The 23,123-nt window shown below is 34.4% G+C and overlaps 1 protein-coding gene and 1 long non-coding RNA gene across 4 annotated transcripts in view; one reads left to right on the top strand and one right to left on the bottom strand.

Moving 5' to 3' along the window:
* The window catches only part of LRRTM4 (leucine rich repeat transmembrane neuronal 4), a 710,494-nt gene that overhangs the window by 327,602 nt on the left and 359,769 nt on the right, over window positions 1-23,123 (bottom strand). The gene's annotated exons all lie outside the window — the stretch shown is intronic.
* On the top strand, window positions 9,841-21,390 carry LOC309871053. The gene is made up of 4 exons (XR_014314992.1): window positions 9,841-9,905; window positions 17,188-17,439; window positions 20,615-20,673; window positions 21,313-21,390. It is a non-coding gene; the product is annotated as an uncharacterized lncRNA (long non-coding RNA).

Genomic DNA, 23,123 nt, shown 5'->3' with positions numbered 1-23,123 from the left:
AATGAACAAACTCTTTTATGCTATTGTTATTGCACTATATATGAACCAACTTTTTTGAAAAGGGGAGAAAGCATGTGAATCAAATTCAGATTAAAAAAAAAAAAACCTATGAAAGATTGTCTTGTTCACATTGATTAAGTAATTCAGAATTGCACTGAAGACAGACAGTAAAAAGCAATAATGATAATAGAAAGTATTCATGGTACATTTTCATATGCCAGGCAATGTTCTACACACTTTTCCTATACTCATTCATTTAATCAGTGTAATCATCCAGAGAAGTGGACACCATTATTTGCAGTCCATTTTATAGATGAGAAATGTGTCAAGGAGAATGGCAACAGGCCCAAGGTCTAACATTATAGAGAAGATGGAGCCGGTCATCAAGCTCAGGCTATAAACCAAAATTTGTGATTTTCACCAACGTATTTTATTGTCTCTTAAATGTTGAATTTCTTCTAATTTTTAAAGCATTTTTTTATGTTTGTTTTTAAGAAGTTAAGATTAAAGGTCATACATAATAATTTTAAAAACCTCTTGGTGCAAGGCTATTCAACCCTAGCACAGTAAATTAACATTACAATTCAATGTCAGAAGACAGATGTTTGTTGCTAGCAGCAATGCTATCCAAATGATCAGAAGAAACAAGTGACGAATAGATGTTTTGGGTAAAATATAAAAATACAACCTTTTAAACATTATAGCTGACTGAGCTCATAATGGAGTAATGTAAATTACCCAAGGCCCAGAAGGAGATGGCGTTAGATATAAGACTAGTAAGTTAATACAAAAACTAAAGCAAGCAGTGTAGAGCTGCTGATCTTGTTAAGCATAAAGCTTATTTGCTGGCAGGCTGAGTTTTAATAAAGGCTCCCTAGACAGGAAACAAGACCTTAAGCTGCACAAAATCAAGGAGGGGGGTGCACGTGCACGCGTGCGCGCACACACACACACACGCATACACAGAGTCTAAGTAGGACTCTCAAAAGCTTATATCCAAGTGAACTGGTGGACTAGAAAAATTGTTCCTGCTGGCAAAGGCAAAATTACCACTTAATTTGACTATTTTGGCCTAGGATCTGGTGGGGGAAAAAAACTCTCCCATAAAAATTCCCAATCACAGCCCACTCTCAGCAGTTAGGAATTTAACTTTACAATTGCCACATGGTCTGGAGAAAAAATTACCAGTCAATAAGTTCACTTAAAATTTTCCCCAGTTGATAGTAACCTAGAATGCCTGGTTGAATGAAGTCCAAATATTTTTCACCAACCTTCACAAAAGTCAGACTCCCAAACTAAATCCCAAGAAACCTGAACTTACCTTTTAAAATGATCAAATACATGAAGTGAGCAAGAATCATCAGGAACATGAAGAAAAGAACTCAAACACCAACAGGATAGGGTAACGGCCGTAGAAATAATCGGATGGAGAATATAAAATGAGTACGTTGAAAGATAGAATTAAGAATAGAAAGGTATAGAGTATTATTAAAAGAGAATGGGCAGTTGTAAAAACAGATCTACAAAAGAAAAATCTAATCATTTAATTAAGAGAAAACTCGATAGATATGCTAATTAAATAACCAAAGAGAGAAAACGAATACACTGACAGACATATATGCAGAAAATAAATAATAGAAATTTGAGAGTATGTAAATACATGTCTTTGCATAGGTTCTCCTTTTCCTGAAGCAAAATATCAGATGTTAACACCTGATGGGGGACCGCAGTCCCAGGGAAGTACAAGTGAATGGAAAAGTGAGGCTGAGCAAAGAAGATTAGTCTTTAGATTATGTTAAGACTACTTACAAATCAATAAAATAAAGATAAATATGGGGAAAATGAGCAAAGCATATGAAGCAGCAATTCACATGAAAAATTGGAAGAGCCAATAAAAAAGGAAGTAGTATTTAACTCCACTAACAAAGAAATTAATATTAAAACCATGATGAGATACCATTCATATCTATGAGGTTGGCAATAATATAAAAAATTTGGTAATGTTGAATGATAGTAGGTGTGGTGGTTGTTTAAATTGATTGAGAGCATTTTAGAGAGCAATTTGGAATTATCTAGTAAATAATATCAACTCCTAGGTATAATCTAGAGAAACTTTTGTACAAGGAGACATTAATAAGAATGTTCATAATAGCAGTATTATTTATCACAGCAGGATAATTATATACAAAATACCATCCCTCTATTGGAGAATGGAAAAATAAACTGTGATGTTTTCATGATTGACTATTGTACACCACTGAAAATAAATGCATTAGACCTATACATGTCAAAATAAATGAATTTCACCAAAAAAAAAACCCACAAAAAAATCCCCAAATATATTGTTATGCCAGAAATTTACAGAATAATACATATATCCTGATTTCATTTATATGCAAATTAAAACTTGTATATTGGTATTGTACATGGTTTAAAGATACATATATATATTCTTAAATATCCATATACCTATATATCCATGTCTGTCTTTCTTTCTCTCTATCTACTTAACTATCTGTTTATCTACCTATCTAGTTATCTATCCAGTTACTAGGAAAGAGAATGGGATGCAACTGGGAGGGGTCCCCAAGACACTCCAATAGCATTTATCATGTTTTGTTTTATTAGGTGTATACTGGTTACATGAAACTTGTTCTCTACATTGTGTGCTAGAAATAATTTATAATGGATGTTAGGTAATGGAGAGAAAACAATCAGACTAACGTGTAAATGTCTCCTTACATCAGAAAGTTGGAATATAGTAGTTGGTATTGATTATCATAATTAACTGAAACCTGTGGACACTGGGTACTAATATTCAAAGCATTTGAATATAATGAAAATTCATTTAAATTTAACATTCATCTGAAATAATTTTTAAATGAATAAAATAATATTATTCACTGTCATTTATGCATGTTTTGTGAATGTAGAATATAAAAGTGCATATGCGTAACTTCCTAAAGATTATAACATGGGCATTTTATAAATAACATCATTATTTCATTAATAGCTGAATAATCCTTTCTCACAAATAATTCTTTTCTTTCCTTAAGCCACTCATTGACTTTTTTTCTCATCCTTTGGTGTCCCCTTGGTCCTTTGACTAACATGCAATGAATTTTCTGTCATTTCTGCATCATTTACACATTAACCTTCTTGTCAGCCTCATCACACTCTTTTGACACATTTGCATTAATAATGTTGACTATGATAGAAGAGGGAGTATCCATCACTTTTTCAAGAATTTATGCTAACTTGGGTTAAGAATTTATTTTATGCCATTAAGCACTTCATCAGTCACAATACCTTGACATGCTTTTCTAAAAACTAAACTTCATGCTCCCAATTGGAACATGTCCCAATTTCTAGTCACTAACACTGTAAAATTTCACATGATGAATCAGAAATATCACCATGAAGGGCTCCTGTGGCAAACGCAGTGTTGCTGAGTTGAATCATACTTTTTAGCTTTAATACTAGTTTAATGCAGGAAATAACAAGGATAGAAGACCAAGTTAAACCTCACTATAAGGAAACAAACACCCAAATCCAGAATGTGGGACATTTTACTGGATACATAGCCTGACTTCTTCAACAAAAAATACCTTTAAAAATAAAAGGCAGAGATTCTTAAAACCTCTTGAGGTGTTACATTCAAATGCAATGGGAAGTTATGTTTAATTTGGTTCAAAATAAGTAAAATGTTGGGAAAAATCATTAAAGCAATCAGGAAAAGGGAAAATATGGACTGGGTATTAAATGATACAGAGGTATTTTTGTTTATTTTGTTAAATGAATAACGGCATAAGATTTATTAAAAATACTTATATCACTAGGAGTTAATACCAAAGTATATGCAAATGTGTGAATTGCTTTAAACCCTTACTAAATTAGTTCTGATTCTTTCAGTTAATCCTATCATCCAGAGATTTTATTATTTCATTGCAAGATTAAAAATATTCATTTGGATTCCTTTAGGATATAGCATAGTGCTATATGCACAGAAGACTGAAAAATATTTAAATGAGTAAATGTGGGAAACTATTTTGGGTATTGTAAATAAAATATTTGTTCTTCAAGCGACATATATATATAATACATATATATGGAAATTATATATGTGAAATATATAGAAGATATAATATATAGTAATATCTATTTATGAATATTGCTTAAAATATACATGCTCATATATGCTAATATATGTATGTATATCTATAATATGTATATCTATAATATGCATATGTATTTTTATATATATGTAAAAACCTTAAAAGTCCAGAAATAATGACATTATCAGTACCAGAAGTCCTCATTATATGAAAGTTGATTTTATCTAAATCCGTATTTTGCACACTAAATGTAGCAGACAAATGCCATCAAAACTGCATGATGTTGTTAGCTTAATAGTAAAATTTTTAGGTTTTTAGATATATTCTGGTAAGCAATATTTCTATATATGACATGTGTACTATACCACACATGCACACATCACATTTAGCCCATTAAAACCTTCAGGCAAAAAGAGTTAAATACTATTTGTGCTAGTTATTTACTATTATTTGGAAGCCCAAAGCCCACCTTTATTTTAGAATCTACTTTTTTATGTGATGCTGCAAACTGCCTTTCCTACATTCCCGGAGTGCGTTGGTATTCTTTTAGATAATGCTAATGGCAGGAACTAAAGGGAGACTGCGCAAACTAAGGGACTTGCTTCCTGCTTTCCAGCTACCATCCTAGTTCTGGCCGCGGACAAGTGGCTCCAGACTATTTCTTTTTGCTGTTTCTTTTTGCATTCACAGCCCAGGTCCACCACGTCTTCTTGGCAAATTAGAGTACCACACACATCACAGACTCCCATCCTCTGGCTGTGATACCCTATGGTCCAAGTACTAGTCCCTACTCTTTCCTCAGAAGCCCTAGCACCTCTTAAACTTTGCTTCTCCCTTACCTCCAACATCAAGGCACTGTATCAATGGATCTGCATCTTACGGCTCCTGGCTTTAGTTAATTCCTTTTAATTAATTGATTAATTAATTAATTAATTAATTTTTACCTGGATTCCCGCTTTCTGCTCTTAAAAACTTCAGGTTACTTTGGAGTTTCTCTTCTGCTCTTTGAAAATTCCAATATCAGGGTAAACGTGTACTCTCTGTTTGAAACATTTAATAGGTTTTCCTAACTAGACCCAAATGAAATACATTCCAAGAAGGGTGTTCTTAGCACATATTAAACCTACCATTTTATCAAATTATTTTTTAAATGAGCAAAGGAATGCAAAACTGACATAGAGTGAGTGGCAAATACTGTTTGCCCCAAATCAAGGAAATTTTCTGTAAGATTGTGAATGCCTAAAAAAGACTGAAGGAAGGGCTAAAATCAATATGAAATTCTGGAGTTTTGGGGCTGACTCAGGAAACTCAATATGTGGGAAAGGCTTCCCGGTGCTATTCCTGTAGTATCACATAGTAGAGGTCAACAAACCATGGCTGGTGTGACAAATATATCTGCTATCTGCTTTTGTAAATAAAGTTGCATTGACACATAGTTGTACTTATTCATTTATATATTGTCTGTCAGTGGCTCCTTTTGTACTATCAAGGTAGACATGAATAATTGTGACAAATATATGGCATGAAAACCTAAAATATTTACCATTTAGCCCTTTACAGAAAATATGGTCAATTCCAGATCCAAGGGTGAATATGATATCATTTGTATTGAGTAAAGTTTAACCTCAACATTTATTCCAAATATTAGCCCAGGTGCAAGAATTTATATGGATAAGACATTGCATTATTTCATTCACTATGGTTTCATTAAAGGCCAAGGGGCAGCAGGCTGAACATCAAAGGTTGAAGCCACTGCCATAAATTGGTTCAAAGGGAAAAGTCATGATATTTGGAAAAGGAAGATATCACTAAATTAAAAAAAAAAAAAGTTTAAAAAAATAACAAAACTGGGTTACCACAGAAAATAAAGAAACATTTTAGCCTCCAGAGATACTACAAATATGAGAGAGTACACAGTCAATTGAAGATTTAAATTGATGAATTGAATCTAAACTTTTTTCATCTTGCATGTCATGAAAGATTTAAACAACTCAATGCAGTCTCCAAGAGAATTCCCAGCCACGTGAAAAGTAGCCATCCATCTGTAAGAATAAGAAAATGTTTGTTCACTGGGCACATGAATAGATTTAGCAGAGAAAAGGGGACCCATCTTAGAACTCTACACTAATACTTCTTAGAAATAGATCTGCAATGTAAAAGGTTAAAACTATATTGTGTTTTTAGTTGGCATTCTCAATGTAATTTGGAGGGTATTATATATATTATGACAATATGCAGTAATGAAAAGATAACACACTGAGTGAGGGAAAATTGATTCAGAGGGAAAGTCTCCTCTATTTAAAAATATAGTGGGGACAGTAAACCGCAGATCACAAATTTTAGGAAACTCAATTAATTCATTAAAAGACGTCTCCTAGAATTTAGATAGAATGGATTCAAAGACAAGAAAGAGAAATGATAAATTGGATGAGTCTCTGCCCTTAACTAAGCCTGGAATTCCAGACTCAAACGTTCCTCTGCTTATTTGACAATTCCACTTGAATATCTAAGAAGCATCTCAAATTTAACAAGATCAAAACAAAATTCTGTATTTCTGTTACTCTCAAACCAACTCCTCTTAGTTAATAGCACTATCCTACATTTGCTCAAGGCCCAAATCTAGAAGTCATTGATTGCTGTCTTTCCTACAACCCCACAAGGAATCCATTCACCCCTTCTGCCTAAGCTTATCTCTAAATCATGACCACCTTCTGTACCTTCCTTCCACCTCTGCCTTCCTGGTCCAAGTCAACATTATCTCTCATCTGAACTGATATAAAAGCCTCTTCTCAGTGCTCCCTGCTTCTAATCCTGTCAGCTAGCAATCCATACTCCATAGGGCAATCAGTGATCTTTTGAAAGTGTCAATCAGATCATAACACCTTCCCACCAGATTCTCAAATTGCTTCTCTTTGTAAGAATAAATGGCAGGAATCTAAAGACAATGATGGGATAGGTTTTAATTTTCATAGGTTCTCCCTTAAAAACAGATGGGACAACTAGGAGAACAGAACCTCAAATCCACATATATGGCTACAACAAAAGTAAATGATGACATATTCCCAGAAACCTCAACGTATAATCAGATGGTAAGAAACCATGAGTGGTGAAAGACCAGGGTTTATCAGCATTTGTGCAGAAAACAGCATGGGATCAAGCAAACTGAAAAGAGAAGAATCCCTAAATAGTCAAGAACTCCTCACTGGAAAAGTTTATGAGGCCAGTTTGATGACAGCAGTTAAAATGGAGATGGTTTCCCTCCACACTAATTGTGAGTGCCAGGGTCCCAGTGTGAAAGTCTCAACCAGCCATCATTCCCTTCTGATAATCAGAACATCAGAGAAAGAATGTAAACTAATATGTGTAAACTTGTTAAAGAGAAGAAAGAAGACTCAAAACGTGAGAGCACAAAAAAGGCCCGGGGAAAGTGAAAATAAAGTCATACAACTTTTTGAGTTGAAAAATAAAATTTTAAATATTTTAAAGAACTAAAGACAGAATTAATAAATGACAAGATAGATGTGAAGAAATGACTCACACTGCAGCACAGTGTTAAAGAGATAAGAATTACATATATAATACACATGTTTCCAATAGCAGTTTAACAAATGAAGGACAGAGAACATGAGGGAGAGATCAATGCAAAGTAAGACAGCTCTATTCATATCTTTTATATCTTTTATATTTTCATTATTTCATAGTCACATGTTTCATAACTGAATAAAGATATGAATAATTAGAAGCAGACATCAAAAGAAGACCTAAATGAGATAAAGAAAGTGAGCTCCACATCTAATGACGTGGGAGTTAATCCAAACACAAAAATAATGAGTAACACTGATCAGTGAGAAACAATGAAGTACCAATAAAGAAAAGTCAACTGGAATATTTCTTTTTCTTTTTCTTTTTTATTTTTTTAAGAATTATTTATCTATTTTAGAGAGAGAGAAAGAGAGAAAGATTATGAGCAGGAGGGACAGAAGGACAGAGAGAGAATCCCAAGTGAACTTCGCAATGAGTGTAGAGCTCACTGTGGGCTTGATCCCAGGACCCTGAGATTAGGACCTGAGCTGAAACCAAGAGTCAGATGCTTAAAAACTAGGCACCCCTGGAATGGCTCTTTAAAATACTGAGGAAAAATAGCTTCATCTTTGAACTTATATTCTGCTAAACTATCATGTAAAAACCAATCAAATAAACAAATAAGTAAAATTTTTAAAAAATCTTCAGACAACTCAGAATCAAAATCTACCAACAGACTGAAGAATCTCGTATGAGATGTTATATAAGGAGAATAAAATTTAATCCAGTGAGGATTGTTAATGAAAGTTTAAATTGATACAAACAGAATGCTAATGTACATGAAATTTTTTAAAAAAGTATCCATGCTTTTTGCACAGGAATTCTTATTTATAAGTCTTACCCTAATACTTTTGCTATGCATACATGCAAATATTTTCCTACAAGAAGGTTTCAAATTGTTTCATTATATTGAAATCAGAAACACTTTTGACCTTCAACAAGAAGAGACTCGTGAAATATTGAAATGCTATGCTATCATTAATCATGTTTTCATAAAAAAAAAATCTGAAAGCATGGATAGCTGTCTCGGGGATATTAATTTCAAAAGCAGCTTATGTTCTTGTACAGTTTGTTGAAATATTACTAGAGACATATCCTCTAAAATATTTAGATTAGTTATCTCTGGTAAAGAAATTGTGAGTACTTTCAAATTGCTTTTTTTTGTGCCTGAAAATATTTTAAAATTATTTCTACACCATACTTTTTCCTTTTGTACTCAGAAAAAACATTATTAAAAATAAATGCTATCTGAGGGTATGAACATGGCCTCAGCTTTTGAACATTTGAGGACAGAGAATATGAACAACACATGTTTGAGCCTGAAATATCTGCTCTGATTAGCTTGTGAGTGAAAGGAAGTGTTTGGAGTTTTTCTATAATATCCTAATACCTCTAGTTTCACATGTTTAATTCAGAAAATGTGTGAGGCAGGAGGAGAAATAATGGAGGTGAAAAGTACCTATGGGAATCCAAGGCTGTTTCTAAGGCAACCAGATACATTCTAACTAATCTCAAAATATGATCACTTATTGTGGTGTCTATAATGTAAGCATATAAAAACTAACTTTTAGTAAATGTTATGTTTGGTGATTATTTCTGTTTATTTCTACTTGTTAACAAGTTTTTCTGGCAGATAGAACTTATAACTGGCTATTTTTTTTGAATGACTGAGAAAGAAATTAAGCTTCCAGTTTCCACTGAGACTGTAAGTGGATTATAAAATGGAAAAATAGAGGCACCTGGGTGGCTCAGTTGTTAAGCATCTGCCTCCTTCTGCTCAGGTCATGATCCTAGGGTCTTGGGATCAAGCCTGGCATCGTATCGGGCTCCCTGCTCAGTGGGAAGCTTGCTTTTCCCTCCCCTGCTCTCTCCCTGTTTGTGTTTCCTCTCTCTCGATGTCTCTCTCTGTGTCAAATAAATAAATAAAATCTAAAAAAAAAAAAGTAAAGTGGAAAAATATGTGTATCTTATTCCCATATTTATTTTAAATGACTCTACATAATTAATACAACTCTAGTCATGGATATCATATAGAAAAGTCATTCTTGTTAAAAGAGTATTTTCTCTTTCACATGGCTGATGCAGTTAATAAATCTGTTAGCAGTTCTTCAATGTTATACAAAACATTCTATTGATTTTTTTTAGTGCAATATTCAAGAATCACTGATGAAGGGTTTGAACAGATGAGGATTCATTCTTATAGAAATGGTATGTAACAAGCTTTTCCTGAGGTTAATATCTATTGGACAGAGATGAAGAGGGCATGGAGCTGAGGACCCTGAATTTAACCCATTAATCCTATAAAAGCACCTTGTAAAAAAAGGAAACCACAAATTCTAAGTAGAATGCAGTGTGATTTGGCAACAATCTGATTTATTAGGCAGATAGAGAAGGAGGTCATGTAATTGTTTTAAAATGCAATGTAGGGGCGCCTGGGTGGCTCAGTGGATTAAGCCGCTGCCTTCGGCTCGGGTCATGATCTCAGGGTCCTGGGATCGAGCCCCGCATGGGGCTCTCTGCTCAGCAGGGAGCCTGCTTCCCCCTCTGTCTCTGCCTGCCTCTCTGCCTACTTGTGATCTCTTTCTCTGTCAAATAAAATAAGTAAAATCTTTAAGAAAAAAAAAAAAGATAAAATGCAATGTTAATATGGTCAATCTACAACACTGGTTTTGTACTCTAATACCTCTCACAACAGGAATATAAGAATAAGCTCCAATTTAATACTAAATCAGTCCATGAAGAGCAACATAAAAGAAAAAAGAACCTAAATATTACTAAGTGTGTAATTATTGCATATATATTTTTACTGCATTTCAGGTAGGACTAATCATAAATGCTTGAAGGTTATTTTGAAAATTAATATTATAAATTTAGCAAGACTATCTACTTACTTTCTAGCCATGAGGAAAATAGTCAACTATGCTTCATTTTCTTTTTTCTATATGTGGTATAGCATGACATGCTAACTTTTTTTAGAGTATCAGGAGAATTTCAATGGCTGATAATATAGTTCTCTGAAGTCTGACAAGATTCAGCATCCTATTTTTTATACAGTCAAGACTTCCATTTTCTTTTCATTTTATACAAAATCTAAGGAGTGAATTTCTGCCCCCAAATACTTAACCTCTCTTTCTGTTTTCAAAAGTAACCAAAGTTTTTATGTATTACTCATTCACCCATTTCAAGTCAAAAGTATAAAATTCAATGATGTTTTAGTACTTTGCCAAGCTATGTAACCATCACTATAAATCATTTTTAGCAGATTTTCATCACCCCAATGAGATCACTCATGCACAAATACTGTTTACACATACATGCACATCTGCCCCAGGCAAATACTTTCTCCATAGATTTCCTTTCTCTGGATATAGCATATGTAATCAATAACATGTGGCCAGATTGTTTTCGAGGTTCATTCATGTTTTATCATGCACCCATGATTTTAGTTGAGAAATAGTATTTTATTATACGGATATGGCTCTTTTTATCTCTACATTCATCAGGTGATGAACAGAGAGTTTTGTTTTGTTTTGTTTTTCTATTACGAATAATGCTGCTATGAACACCCACACATAAGTCTCTGTTGGACATATGATTTCAACTATCTGTGTAATTTTAAGGAATCCAAACTAAGATGGGAAATGTACAATGTTAGGATGACTCAAGAGAGGGCAAAAAATGTCACATTATTTTCATTGTAAAACTTAAAAAGTCTTATTTAAATATTATCTCTTATATGTTTTACTAATATATGCATCCTTCATTTTATTTTACATCATATTTTACATATTTTACATCATATTTTACTAATATATGCATATAATAATATATGTAATTCTTCATGAGAATTGAGGACATACTTTAGACACTATATTTAATAATTATAAATTGCCACATCAGTTTTTCCAAAAGTGACATCTTTCCTTTTTTTTCTTTTTAATGTTATATCATCTGATCCATACATGGATGGCAAACAGATGAGAAGTAACTTTTTCTCCATATTAGCAATGAACAAATAAATAAATAGCATTGTCAATTAAAACTTACTCATACAGTTAAATTGGGGGAACAAAATACAATTAGCTGATCTAATTTTAAAAAGTTTGAGTCCTATGTGAAATTCACAAATAACATGCACACACACATAAAAACACATTTTTGACAATGTAATGAGTGGTTAAATTTATTCAAACATGCTAAAGCCTAGTCCTGTTCTAGGTGCTGAAGCTTATTTCTGCATTCAGAATTCAAGTGTTAATCAGCTCTAAGTGTCTGTGTGCTGTTTAAAAAGATGTGATTGCCTACTGTAGAACTTACTCTTCATCTGCTAACCTTCCGCATTATGGAGTATAAAACTTCTGCACAGTTCCCAGAAAATTGGTTGTTGTCAAAATGCAGAGCTTGTTTCACCACTAAATTACTATTTCCCAGGTTCATTAAATTTAGAAATTCATATTATAACAAAAAGTAAATTTGTTGCCTTCAGAAAATGTTCCTCCTCAAACAATAACCTCCTTTATTTATATAAGGCCAGAGCTTTGTTCAAATGCTGTCACAGCTAGAAACTGATAAGTTTGTAGCAATATTGCCCCTGAGAGCAAGCCCATTTCATGTCATTTTGGTTAGGGGGGTAAAAAAGCCTGATAAAATATCCTTAAAAAAATAAAGTGATAGGGGCACCTGGGGGGCTCAGTGGGTTAAAGCCTCTGACTCAGGTCATGATATCAGGGTCCTGGGATCGAGCCCCACATTGGGTTCTCTGCTCAGTGGGGAGCCTGCTTCCTTCTCTCTCTCTCTCTCTGCCTGCCTCTCTGCTTCCTTGTGATCTCTTTCTGTCAAATAAATAAATAAATAAAATCTTAAAAAAAAAAGTGATAGTCTTATTTCCAAATATTACTAAATAATAGCTTGGCTTAGGAACACTGAGTGCTAATACTGATGTAGTATCTAGAAAAAAATGACAACCTCAAACTCAGAAGAGTATCTACTTTCTTCATGAAGGAAAATTAATTATTTAGTAAGATCAGTGCAGCTGGTAAGTCACTGACTAAACTCTGATTTTATTATTTGCTGTGGTTTATGAGTTGGCAGAGACACCTAATTTCTTTCAATCCTGCTTGTTCACTACTAATGTTCAAAATCTTTCAGTGATGGAAAGAGCAAGCAACAATGCTGAGGCTTTGTTATATGTATTTACTTCTGACTTCAGCTTTTGATAAAGTATAATTTTATTTATTTTTTTTTAAAGATTTTATTTATTTATTTGACAGAGAAAGATCACAAATAGGCAAAGAGGCAGGCAGAGAGAGAGAGGAGGAAGCAGGCTCCCTGCTGAGCAGAGAGCCCGATGCGGGACTCGATCCCAGGACCCTGAGATCATGACCCGAGCCGAAGGCAGCGGCTTAACCCACTGAGCCACCCAGGCGCCCCGATAAAGTATAATTTTAGAATCTAGTAAAATTCAATCAGGAAGGTGAATGTTCATCACTGAAGGCAACAGCTATGTTCCTAGAAAGCAGAGGGGGTAAGGCTTAGCGGTGCATTAGAGCCACACTACTTCATTTGTTATTTATTAGTCCTGTGAGAGCTAATGACAAGTTACACAAATTTTTTTTTTCAATCTGATTTCTTTTTTTTTTTTTTTCTATAAACATGTATTTTTATCCCCAGGGGTACAGGTCTGTAAATCGCCAGGTTTACACACTTCACAGCATTCACCAAAGCACATACCCTCCCCAATGTCCATAACCCCACCTCCCCCCAGCAACCCTCAGTTTGTTTTGTAAGATTAAGAGTCACTTATGGTTTGTCTCCCTCCCAATCCCATCTTGAATCAATGAAAAAAGTTATTCAAATTTTTTGACCTTCATTTTCTCACATCCAAAATGGGGATAATGGCATAGAGATTCCTTGAAGATCAAATGGGAAAATCCCATAAGGCTACATGGATCACAAAAGTTTCCATTCTAATCAGAATACTTTGAGGAGATGTGTTTTCTTTTGTTGTTTTGTTGTTATTGTTTTTGAGAAGAAGAGCTATTAATAATATGCAGTCATGACACTTATAAAACAGGAGTTCCTAAACAAGCTGGGCATTTGACTATTTTATGTATTACACAATTAGCACATTGCTTGGCACTTAGTGTTTGATTAATGCAAGCAAAGATTACTGTTATTTTAATTTTTATCTATTTACCTGATAATTTGAAGATCAAATCTCTTCAAAGTATTTTGATCTAAGAGCAACTAAGACCGATATTCAACCCAACCATTGTCCTACGGACTTTACTCACAGCCATAGTTACCAAGTAACCACGCATTCATGTAAGCCATGTTTACTTTGACTACTCTACTCAATACTGGGGTAAACGCTGTACACAGAACAATGAAGAGATAGTCCTGCCCCTTGGAGCTTACTTCCTAAAAAATACACTCAGGGGACAACAAATTTCAAAAAGAAGGCCACCAATGTTTTGTAGTAGGGTTTCAAAATGATAGAAGGTTCTCTTCAAATAAATTTCCACAGAAAAACATTAGAAATGTTACTATAGAACCAGGGATTCATAAATGTTATAAAGATTTTTTCTTTAATTTGAGTTTATTTTATTCCAGTTTCCCTGGATTAATAGTAATCAACCACTTTCCTTGACTTAGAGCTCTAGAATTTTAAATGTCAGTGTTCTGGGTAATTTATTTTTTCCCTGCTTTTTATCCTACTCTTCAGATCAAGACTGGAACTGAAGTATGAGGATATTCTGGAATACCTGGTCTAGGAACTACTAGGATTCACTTATATTACTATGGATAGCCTACATTTATGCATAACCTCCCTAATCTTACTGCTTTAACAACAAATATCTATATTATTTTAGTCATGGAAATTTTGCTACTGGCTGAACATATCTCCAGAACAGCTTCCAAATGGTGACTCAATAATGCAAGATATTTCTATCTTGAGAACTTACCATCTCTATACTGGCTTCCACAGTCATTCCCTAAAAGGAAGGGAGATGCTAGAAGGTTGAAAAGTGGCTTTAGTCCAGATTGGTTTCACATCATTTGTGTTGATATTCCGTTGGCTCTAGATAGTTGCAAGAGGGCTAGAAAATGTGTGTGTGTGTGTGTGTGTGTGTGTGTGTGTGTGTGTGTGTGTGTGTGTGTTGGGGGGTGGTGGTGGTGATGGGAGTGTATAGAGATATTTCACCAGCATCAAATATATCATGCACGACTCTACAAGTTTCTAAAATCACTTTGTATGGGGGCACCTGGGTGGCTCAGTGGGTTAAAGCCTCTGCCATGGTCCCAGGGTCCTGGGATTGAGCCCCATATCAGGCTCTCTTCTCTGATCTCTGTCAAATAAATAAATAAAATCTTAAAAAAAAATGAAATGACTTGTATGAGATTTAAGAAATTATCATGTGGAGTGTAGGCTAACGGGGACAGACACACTGTAGTTAAATTCAGTCTAGGACTTGAGCAGAAATTGAGGTGAAGGGTGGTAGTGATAACTTCAAAAGATGTGCTTTATTAATGAGTGAAGAAATATTTCAGAAAGAAAGAAAGAAAGTTCCAAAAACTACATAAAGCAGAGCTTTTCCCCAATATTAGCTTGATATTATAAAATGGAATATTAAAATGGGTCATTTTTAAAGGATTCAGAAACTTGAGGTACATAAGGTTTTCAAATACTTCACTAATTTTCTAGGTCAATAATGTAATTTCATGCTTCTAATACTTCATTTTCAAAACTAGATAGAAGCATCTCTCTTTTTTCATAAACTCACTTTCTTAGACTCAAGTAAGTTGAGAAATATGCCTTGACAATGCTGAGATATATAAATATATAAATATAAATATATATATATACATATATGTGTGTGTGTGTGTGTATATATATATATATATATATATATATATATATATATAAATAAAGGACAATATTTATCTTGGTAGGAACACAAAATCTGCTAAAGAATGTCTTTGGCATCTCTGATAGAGCCAGACATTGCATTCACTTCACTGATGCATGGTATTTGTGTCAATGGAGGAAAACCTTTTTTTCTATCAACTGTTCTTGTTCTTTGACAATCTGAGAACATATAATTTAATTTGGCTTTGTAACAGCAGTCTACAGCTCTTCAGTGCAGAAACTCAAGTGTTCAGAATGATTTTGAAGCAGATCTCAAAAAAGGAATACAGGAGATGTGTGCGTGTGTGTGTGTGTGTGTGTTGGGGTTATGTCTGTGTAGGTGTACTGTTTGGAAGATAATAACAAGAGAGATAAACAAGACAAGAAACAGAGTTTTAGTGTCAACCCTTCACGTCTAGGTGAAATAATTAGTTTTCTGGAAATAAGAAGAAAAAGAATGTGAAAAGACAAATTAGGAGCTCGCCATTTCATTTCATGCTGTCAACAGCTGTACCTTGCTATATTTTTTTTTACATGAGAGTAGATATCTAAATTTTAAGACCAAACTACATGTAATGATTATACTATCAGTTCCTCATCTTAATATCAATATGAGCATCTTTTTGAAATGAAACTGAACTGCACTTAAATGAGGAAACAGCACAACAAATCACCTCTCCTTTCCGAGACAGAGGTTAAATGGTGCTGTTCCTCCTCAATTTAAGGGATAAAAAAAGTGTTAAGAAAATATATGTTTATTTTTATGCTTCACTTCAGAAACAACAACAACAACAACAACAACACATATTTAAAACTTAAAACCAAGATGCCTGCTTGGGAAAATTCTGTGAAGTTTGAATTTACAAGATGGAAAGAATTATTTTAAATTTCTACCAGAAATGTTCTTATACAACCAAGGATTCATAGAAATTATAAAATTATCTTCTTCAATTTGAGAGTTTATTTTAGTCCTGTTTCCCTTGGTAAATATTAGTCAACTACTTTTCTACCATTTGCTATAACTGAGATGATGTTTGGGTTACTGTTTTTTGGGGAGAAGACAGAAGGTAGTAATGATCTAGGCCACCTGTGAGATTTTCCACCATAATATAGAGTCCTCAGAGATAAGAAAACCATAAATCTGATTAAAATTACATTTTGGAATAATACAGAAGGCTGCTGATAATTGTGCAATTTTATGATTATCAATATTAATATGCTAACACTATTTTTGTCTTAGAAGGTACAGACATATGTAATTTTCATATCATGCATAAATATATATCCATAAATGTATATTATTTTATAAACAAATATAAAATGTATTTGTTTTAACAAGATTCCTATTAAAACTAGAGATCTTAAAGAACTATTAAAGAACTAAAGATCTTAAAGACCCTAAAGAACTATTTCACAAAAGGTACCTGCACAAACATTCCCTGAGTTCAATGTAAACTATTTACATCTAGTAATATACATGGGTCAAATTAGGAATCTTAGTGCAATGCCAAGTACATTAAGAATATTTTTGTAGCATAAAAATAAATGTTATAAGTACTAACAGTAAATTTTTGTCTTCAGTTTTCGTTTTAGGTCATCTTACTTCACAGAAAGATTCCATGATGTTGGATTCTCTCTCTCTCCCCTTCTGTGTTGTACGGGCATACATCATTCTTGCAATTTGCAATACATATAGCTCACAAAGTCTGATATTGAGCAACTGGATGTTAATATTCTATTTTAAAGCTCTGCCATCCACCATCCATAAATGTTCTTTTCCCCATGAGAGTCTGCTCACTGACTTAACTGAACAAATGATAGAAAATCATCCAGGTAAAAAGCTTCTGTCAAGTAATAGGGGACAATAAGCTCAAGGAGAGGCAAAACTCATAAAATCCAGGAATCTGTAATGAATGAGAAATAACTAATTTTGAAAATATCATTTATATGATTTTATCACGCCAAGTGATTCAGCAATCCCTCAGATTTCCTAAAGACTTTTATTTATTTAGGGCATGTCAAATTTTATATGTATCCACTCTATGAATCAGAAAATATTGAGACTCTGTAATAAAAATCATTGGCATGGTTCAATGTGTTAAGAACAACAAACTAAATGGATTAGAATCAATCCAAATATTTTAAAAATTTTTCTAACAGTGAATATCCAAATGGATTTGCATGTGGGGAACCAGTCATGGAAGCAAATGGATTGACTGAGGAGGAAAACAACATAAACAGACAATAACTACAAACTTTCCCTCTTCTATACAGCCCCAGTCCCCTGTGGGGAAAGAAAGAGAGAGGGAGAGAGGAATGTAATTCATAATTCAGTCTGTTTACTTATTGTTTTGGCATACATTTCATATTCCTACACTACAGTAAATTAACTTTCCTGTTGAACTCCATTTAATTAAATAGGAAGGTGGTGGTTGTTTTTTTTTTTCCCCCCTTACTTTCCTGCTTTCTGGCTTACAGCCTCAAGTAAATAAAAAGAGCAGAAAACCCCACCTGAACCATGTACAAACCCAAATAGTACTGCTGTAATATTTCTCTCATGTTCATTAGTTTCTATGACTTTTGTGTGGGACTGGGTTTTTGCAAAGAGCAGTGATATTAAGAAACAGATGTAGGCAGAAGGTGTTCACAATGGGCTAAGTTCATGAATCTGATATGCAAGTTTTGACCTTAAATATTTTATTCAATACAAATGAAGTCAAAACATTTTGGAGTGAAATTTGGATGAGAAGTTGTGTTTTTTTTTTTTCCTATTTTAGAAATTCTAATTTTATCTCATTTTATTCTTTTGCCTTCCAAAGAAACAATGATAAAAACCATTCCCTACTGGCAGGTAAAGCAGTGATGGACTCAGTTATCTAGATGTAACCTCAGGATGTCTGACATCAAGGAAAATGAAGCCACAGGAGTGGGAGCCCAGGGGCAGAGCTTTAATCACAAGAGAGATGGAGAAGTTTGAATCATAGTCCTATATCTGGAGGAACTGGGGTCCAAGATAAAGAGACCCAAACATTTGGATAAGAAAGAAGAAAGGGACAAAGAGTGATGGACTGTGGAAGGGGCCTGGAGCTTGTTCGGTGCAACAAGAGGAGGAACCAAGTTAAAGACATTCAGGACAATGTCAAAGCAGCATCAGTAGGACATAATTCTCCCTATGCTGTGACATTAAAGACATTGAAAGAGTAATATTTTAAGTGCCCCTACTTTAAGACCAAATTGGCCATAAATTTGGGCATAGGACAGCACTAGTTTAAAACTTCAACTAAAAATTGAGTGTGAATGAGCAAATTCTTGTGCTTGAAGAAAGCTTCCAATGAGGCAGGGTTGAGATCTCTTTCCTATCCAAGTCACAGATCTCACCATCCATGCTATCTCTGTAATTCCTTGTCAACCTTTGATTAAATTGGCAACATTGGAGTCACTCCCCCTGTTTCTAGTTCCTTGAAGGGAATGCTAGTAGTTTTGATTCAGTTTTGAATTCCTTTAGTGACCAGCACAATTTGTGTAGCCTGATTTTCAGACAATGGAACATGGCAGCAAGATATTCTGTCGACTATACTGGTTTGTTTGTTTGTTGTTTGTTTTTGCTGTGATGCAGTTCATGACATCCATCTTCTTCAGTTCAACATATAACCTGTGCTGACTTTGCAAAAACATTTCTATTGTCAGGCATGTCTTCCAGATGTGTCCTCAGGGACTAGGAACTAGCAAGCATAACTGTGTAGCTTCAGAGCATTTGGGGCCTGGTGGAGCAGGGTATGTTTTAAATAAAATCTCAGTGTGTCAGTTAGTCCTCTCCTCATTTCCTACTCAGAGCTCCTCAAAATCCACAGATGACTGTTCCAGTTGAAATGGGAATCTGGTTGAACAGGATCCAGAATGACTGCCAGTGCCATCATGGATAGACCTTAGTAGAATTTCCTTCCAACATTTTTGGCCATATGTTTAGGGAATCTGCTGTAGTCCTGACAGTTTTAGTAGAAGTTTTTGTTCTCACAATAGAAAGTCGTATTTTGGATATCGTACGTGAAACAGTTGCCCTTGGTCTTAAGATGACATCTAAAGATTCTGTAAAGACTTTTTTTATCATTTTTATCTGACACCTGGTATGAAGATGAGTAAGATATTCTAGAAAGGCTTTTATCAGAGAGAGAGGAGTATGTGAATGCAGTCCCTCCTTCAGCATCAGAGCATGTAAAGACTGGCACAGATTTTATAGACCAGGCTTTGCTTTAAGTCTTCTACTGTTTTCCATCTTAAAAGCCCCACTCAAGTTAAACCTCTTTTATCATTAGGTTTGAGGTTATTGATACAATTGAGACAGAGAAGTAAACTAGGATTTCCCTGCACTAATGAGTTTACCATATTGAGGATGATTCCCTCAATGATTCTTTCTTTGACATTTAATAGCCTTTATTATCTATAGAGCAGTAAAATGGAAGTACTTGCATTCTTGCATGTCTTCAATGTGTGCGTGTATGTATGTGTATCTATATATACATACTGAGAAGGATGCAAAGATATGGGCATTTTAAATGTCAACACTGAAAAATATAAAACATCATTATCTCTAGTTTACATAATTTGAAAAATCATTGTGCATAATAGAAATTTTACTTGAAGCTAGTAACTCCAGTGACTCAAACGAATAAGGGACTGTACACACACATCTGTATTTTTTCAAAACACTCTCTATATCCCTACTGTAAAGCTATCTTGCCTTGTTTGTTGTTGATTTCAAAGAGACATAACCGAAAAAAAGAATATATTAATAGTTTTCCTAGAGATCAGCTGAAAATAGGAGAGACAAAAGATTATATATAAGCATCAGTAGCAGTAACAAGTCAAGGAGAGAATAAATCTGGGAATTTCCTATTGGAGCCATGGGATATACAATGAAGAGAAGCAGAGAAATGCTTTGGGAAATGGAGGTGAGTTTGGGAAATTCTAAACTTCTGTATCATTTATTGTGTCTTCTTCTTGCCTCTAGTGTGGTATATTTCTCCTTGTGCAATGAAAGGAAAAGGTTCTGTATCCAGTATCCCAAAGGTGAGTAAAATGGTGATTCCATTATGAAAGAGGCTATTTAAGTAAGAAAGATGGATTCCCTTCATGGGAAATCAATTCTCTCAACTCGCTTTATATGGATTTCTTGCATCCTACAAGTAAAATGTGGAATGTAGAGAGAAATGTGAAATGACATAGGGGTCTTGTCAGGTCATTCCTGGAAAGATTTGGAGCTATTAATGGGATCCTCTGGAGGCTGACTTAGTAACACCTAAAAATGGAAGAACAAAGTAGATGAAGGTTATCAGGATGATGAAAGGAAAGCCAAATATTTAGTCCTTGAAAGGTGTTTGCATCATGGTTTTGTTTTGTTTTGTTTTGTTTTCCAGGAAAGGGCTATATTCCTTTGAGTTCAAGATTATCCACCATATTTTTTTTCTATTTCCGAGATCATACTTGAGAATTATGGAACATGCCAAAGACCAAGAGTTAGTGAGAGGTTCTAGAATTTATTTTGGATTCTGTTACTGGATATCTGAAGGTTTCTATACTTCCTTTATGTACAAATCCATCTTTCTCCCCTTCACACCCTTAATCTTTTATTATCCTTTATATATGTTGAAAAACTTAAATGATATGCCATGGTCTCTTACCTGAACATTTTTATTTGACTCTTCTCAGCTTAGATGTCCCTTACTCAGATGTCTATCTTCCCTAGCCACTCCAAGAATCATGCTCTGAAAGAATCCTGAGCCCAGGCCAGCACTAGTTTTTCTCATCTGCTTTTTAAAATCTCCTGTTACATAGTTGTTTTATAAGTACCTTATGACTCATCATATGCACTAAAGAAATATTCAGTGACTAATCAAAAGTACTCATTTAAACTTAATTGCATAGATCATCTGAATCAATAAACTAATACATTACATTGTAGCTAATCCCCAAGATGGCCCACTATGATCCTTGGCCTTTGATATTTACCTTCTGTGTACTTCCCTTCCACATTACTCCAGAGTTGGTCTGCAGGACCAACAGAATATTAGAAAAATGATGCTAGGTCATGCTTGAGATTAGGGTGTAAGTGAAGGCAGCTTCTACTGATCTTCCTATCTCCCTTTTCTCCTTCTGTCTCTCTCTCTCACTTTCTCCCTTATCATTTATTCTAGGGAAGAAATGTTAAAGGCAAACTTACAGAAAGGCCCATGTAGCAAGAACTGAAGTCTCTTGCAAAAAAGCACATGAGTGACCTTGGAGTGAATCCTCCAACTCCAGCTAAGTCCTCACAGATGACAATAGCCCGGATGAAGAGTTTGACTACAATCTCAGCAAAAACTCTGATCTGGAACCACAAAGTTAAGAGACCCCCTGATTTCTTAGCCTCAGAAAGTATACAAGACAATAAATGTTTGTTTTTTAAGCTGCCAAGTTTTGGCCTAATATAAATAAATAGGTTACATTGAGGTAAATGAGCTAGAAATCAAAAAGTTCATGCATGTAATAAATGTCACTTCTAAGCAGTTAGTAAGTTTTGGCTGTTTCCCTCACTAGAAGTTTGACATCTGGGTTTAGAGATATAAGACTACCAGAAAATAGCCTACAATAAGAAATTCTGCAAGTTTATAAATACATGTTAAGAGGTTTGTCTTCAAATTTAAGACTAAATCTTTTCCCACTGATGTACTTGGGCCTATGTATCTGTGATAGACTTGGACACAATAAACAGTAGTACCTCAGCATATTAATCACCTTAAAATATCCCATCTAGAAACGCCATATGAAACCTATCCAACCCTAGGCTTTCCTCTTAAAGTCAAAAGAAAGATTCTACTGTGCATGATAATGAGAAAGAATTGTGCTGACATTTTTATACTTGAAAATTGTACTGAAATTTATGTTTTCCATATTTTTATTCACGTCGTGTTGGATTTTCTACTTCATCCTTGCAAACAGGTGTTCCTAATCAGAGAAAACATATTTTTGTCTCTGAATCACTTCTGTGTTCTTGGGCTTCTCTTTACCAAGGTATGCTTTCAAGTCTCTGGCCTGAAAACACTGATTTTTATCTGGGGGATAAAGCACATGGTGAAAAAAAGAGACCATAGGACTAACCGATCTCTCGATTCTCTAGTGGTCTCACATAATGAAGAGACAAGACTTGCACTGAATGCTATTAGCAAGCACTTTTATGGGTTAAGATGAGGGAAAGGCAACAGTACTATCCCCTCTGTACAAACAAATGCTTGTAATGGGAGGGTGAGTGTCTTCAATGACTAGAAGAAGAAACCAATTAATTAAATCTGGGATGGTGCAAATTTAGAATTATGTGGCTCAGAAGCACAAAAGAGCCCTCTGAACATGGGGACTGAAGTGCTCTGTCGCTTTACTTAACATAAATTTTCTTTGTTTTTCAAGCTGCTTCTCTCACATTTTTACTGTTAGATAAAAGTTGTTTGCTCCAAAACCTGCTTGGCCTAACTTGGATTTCTGGCTGC

Source organism: Mustela nivalis, assembly GCF_964662115.1.
Source record: "Mustela nivalis genome assembly, chromosome: 8".
In the NCBI taxonomy this organism is placed as follows: Eukaryota; Metazoa; Chordata; class Mammalia; order Carnivora; family Mustelidae; genus Mustela; species Mustela nivalis.
The sequence above is the reverse complement of the archived record's forward strand: the minus strand, read 5'-3'. Positions and strand labels throughout refer to the sequence as shown.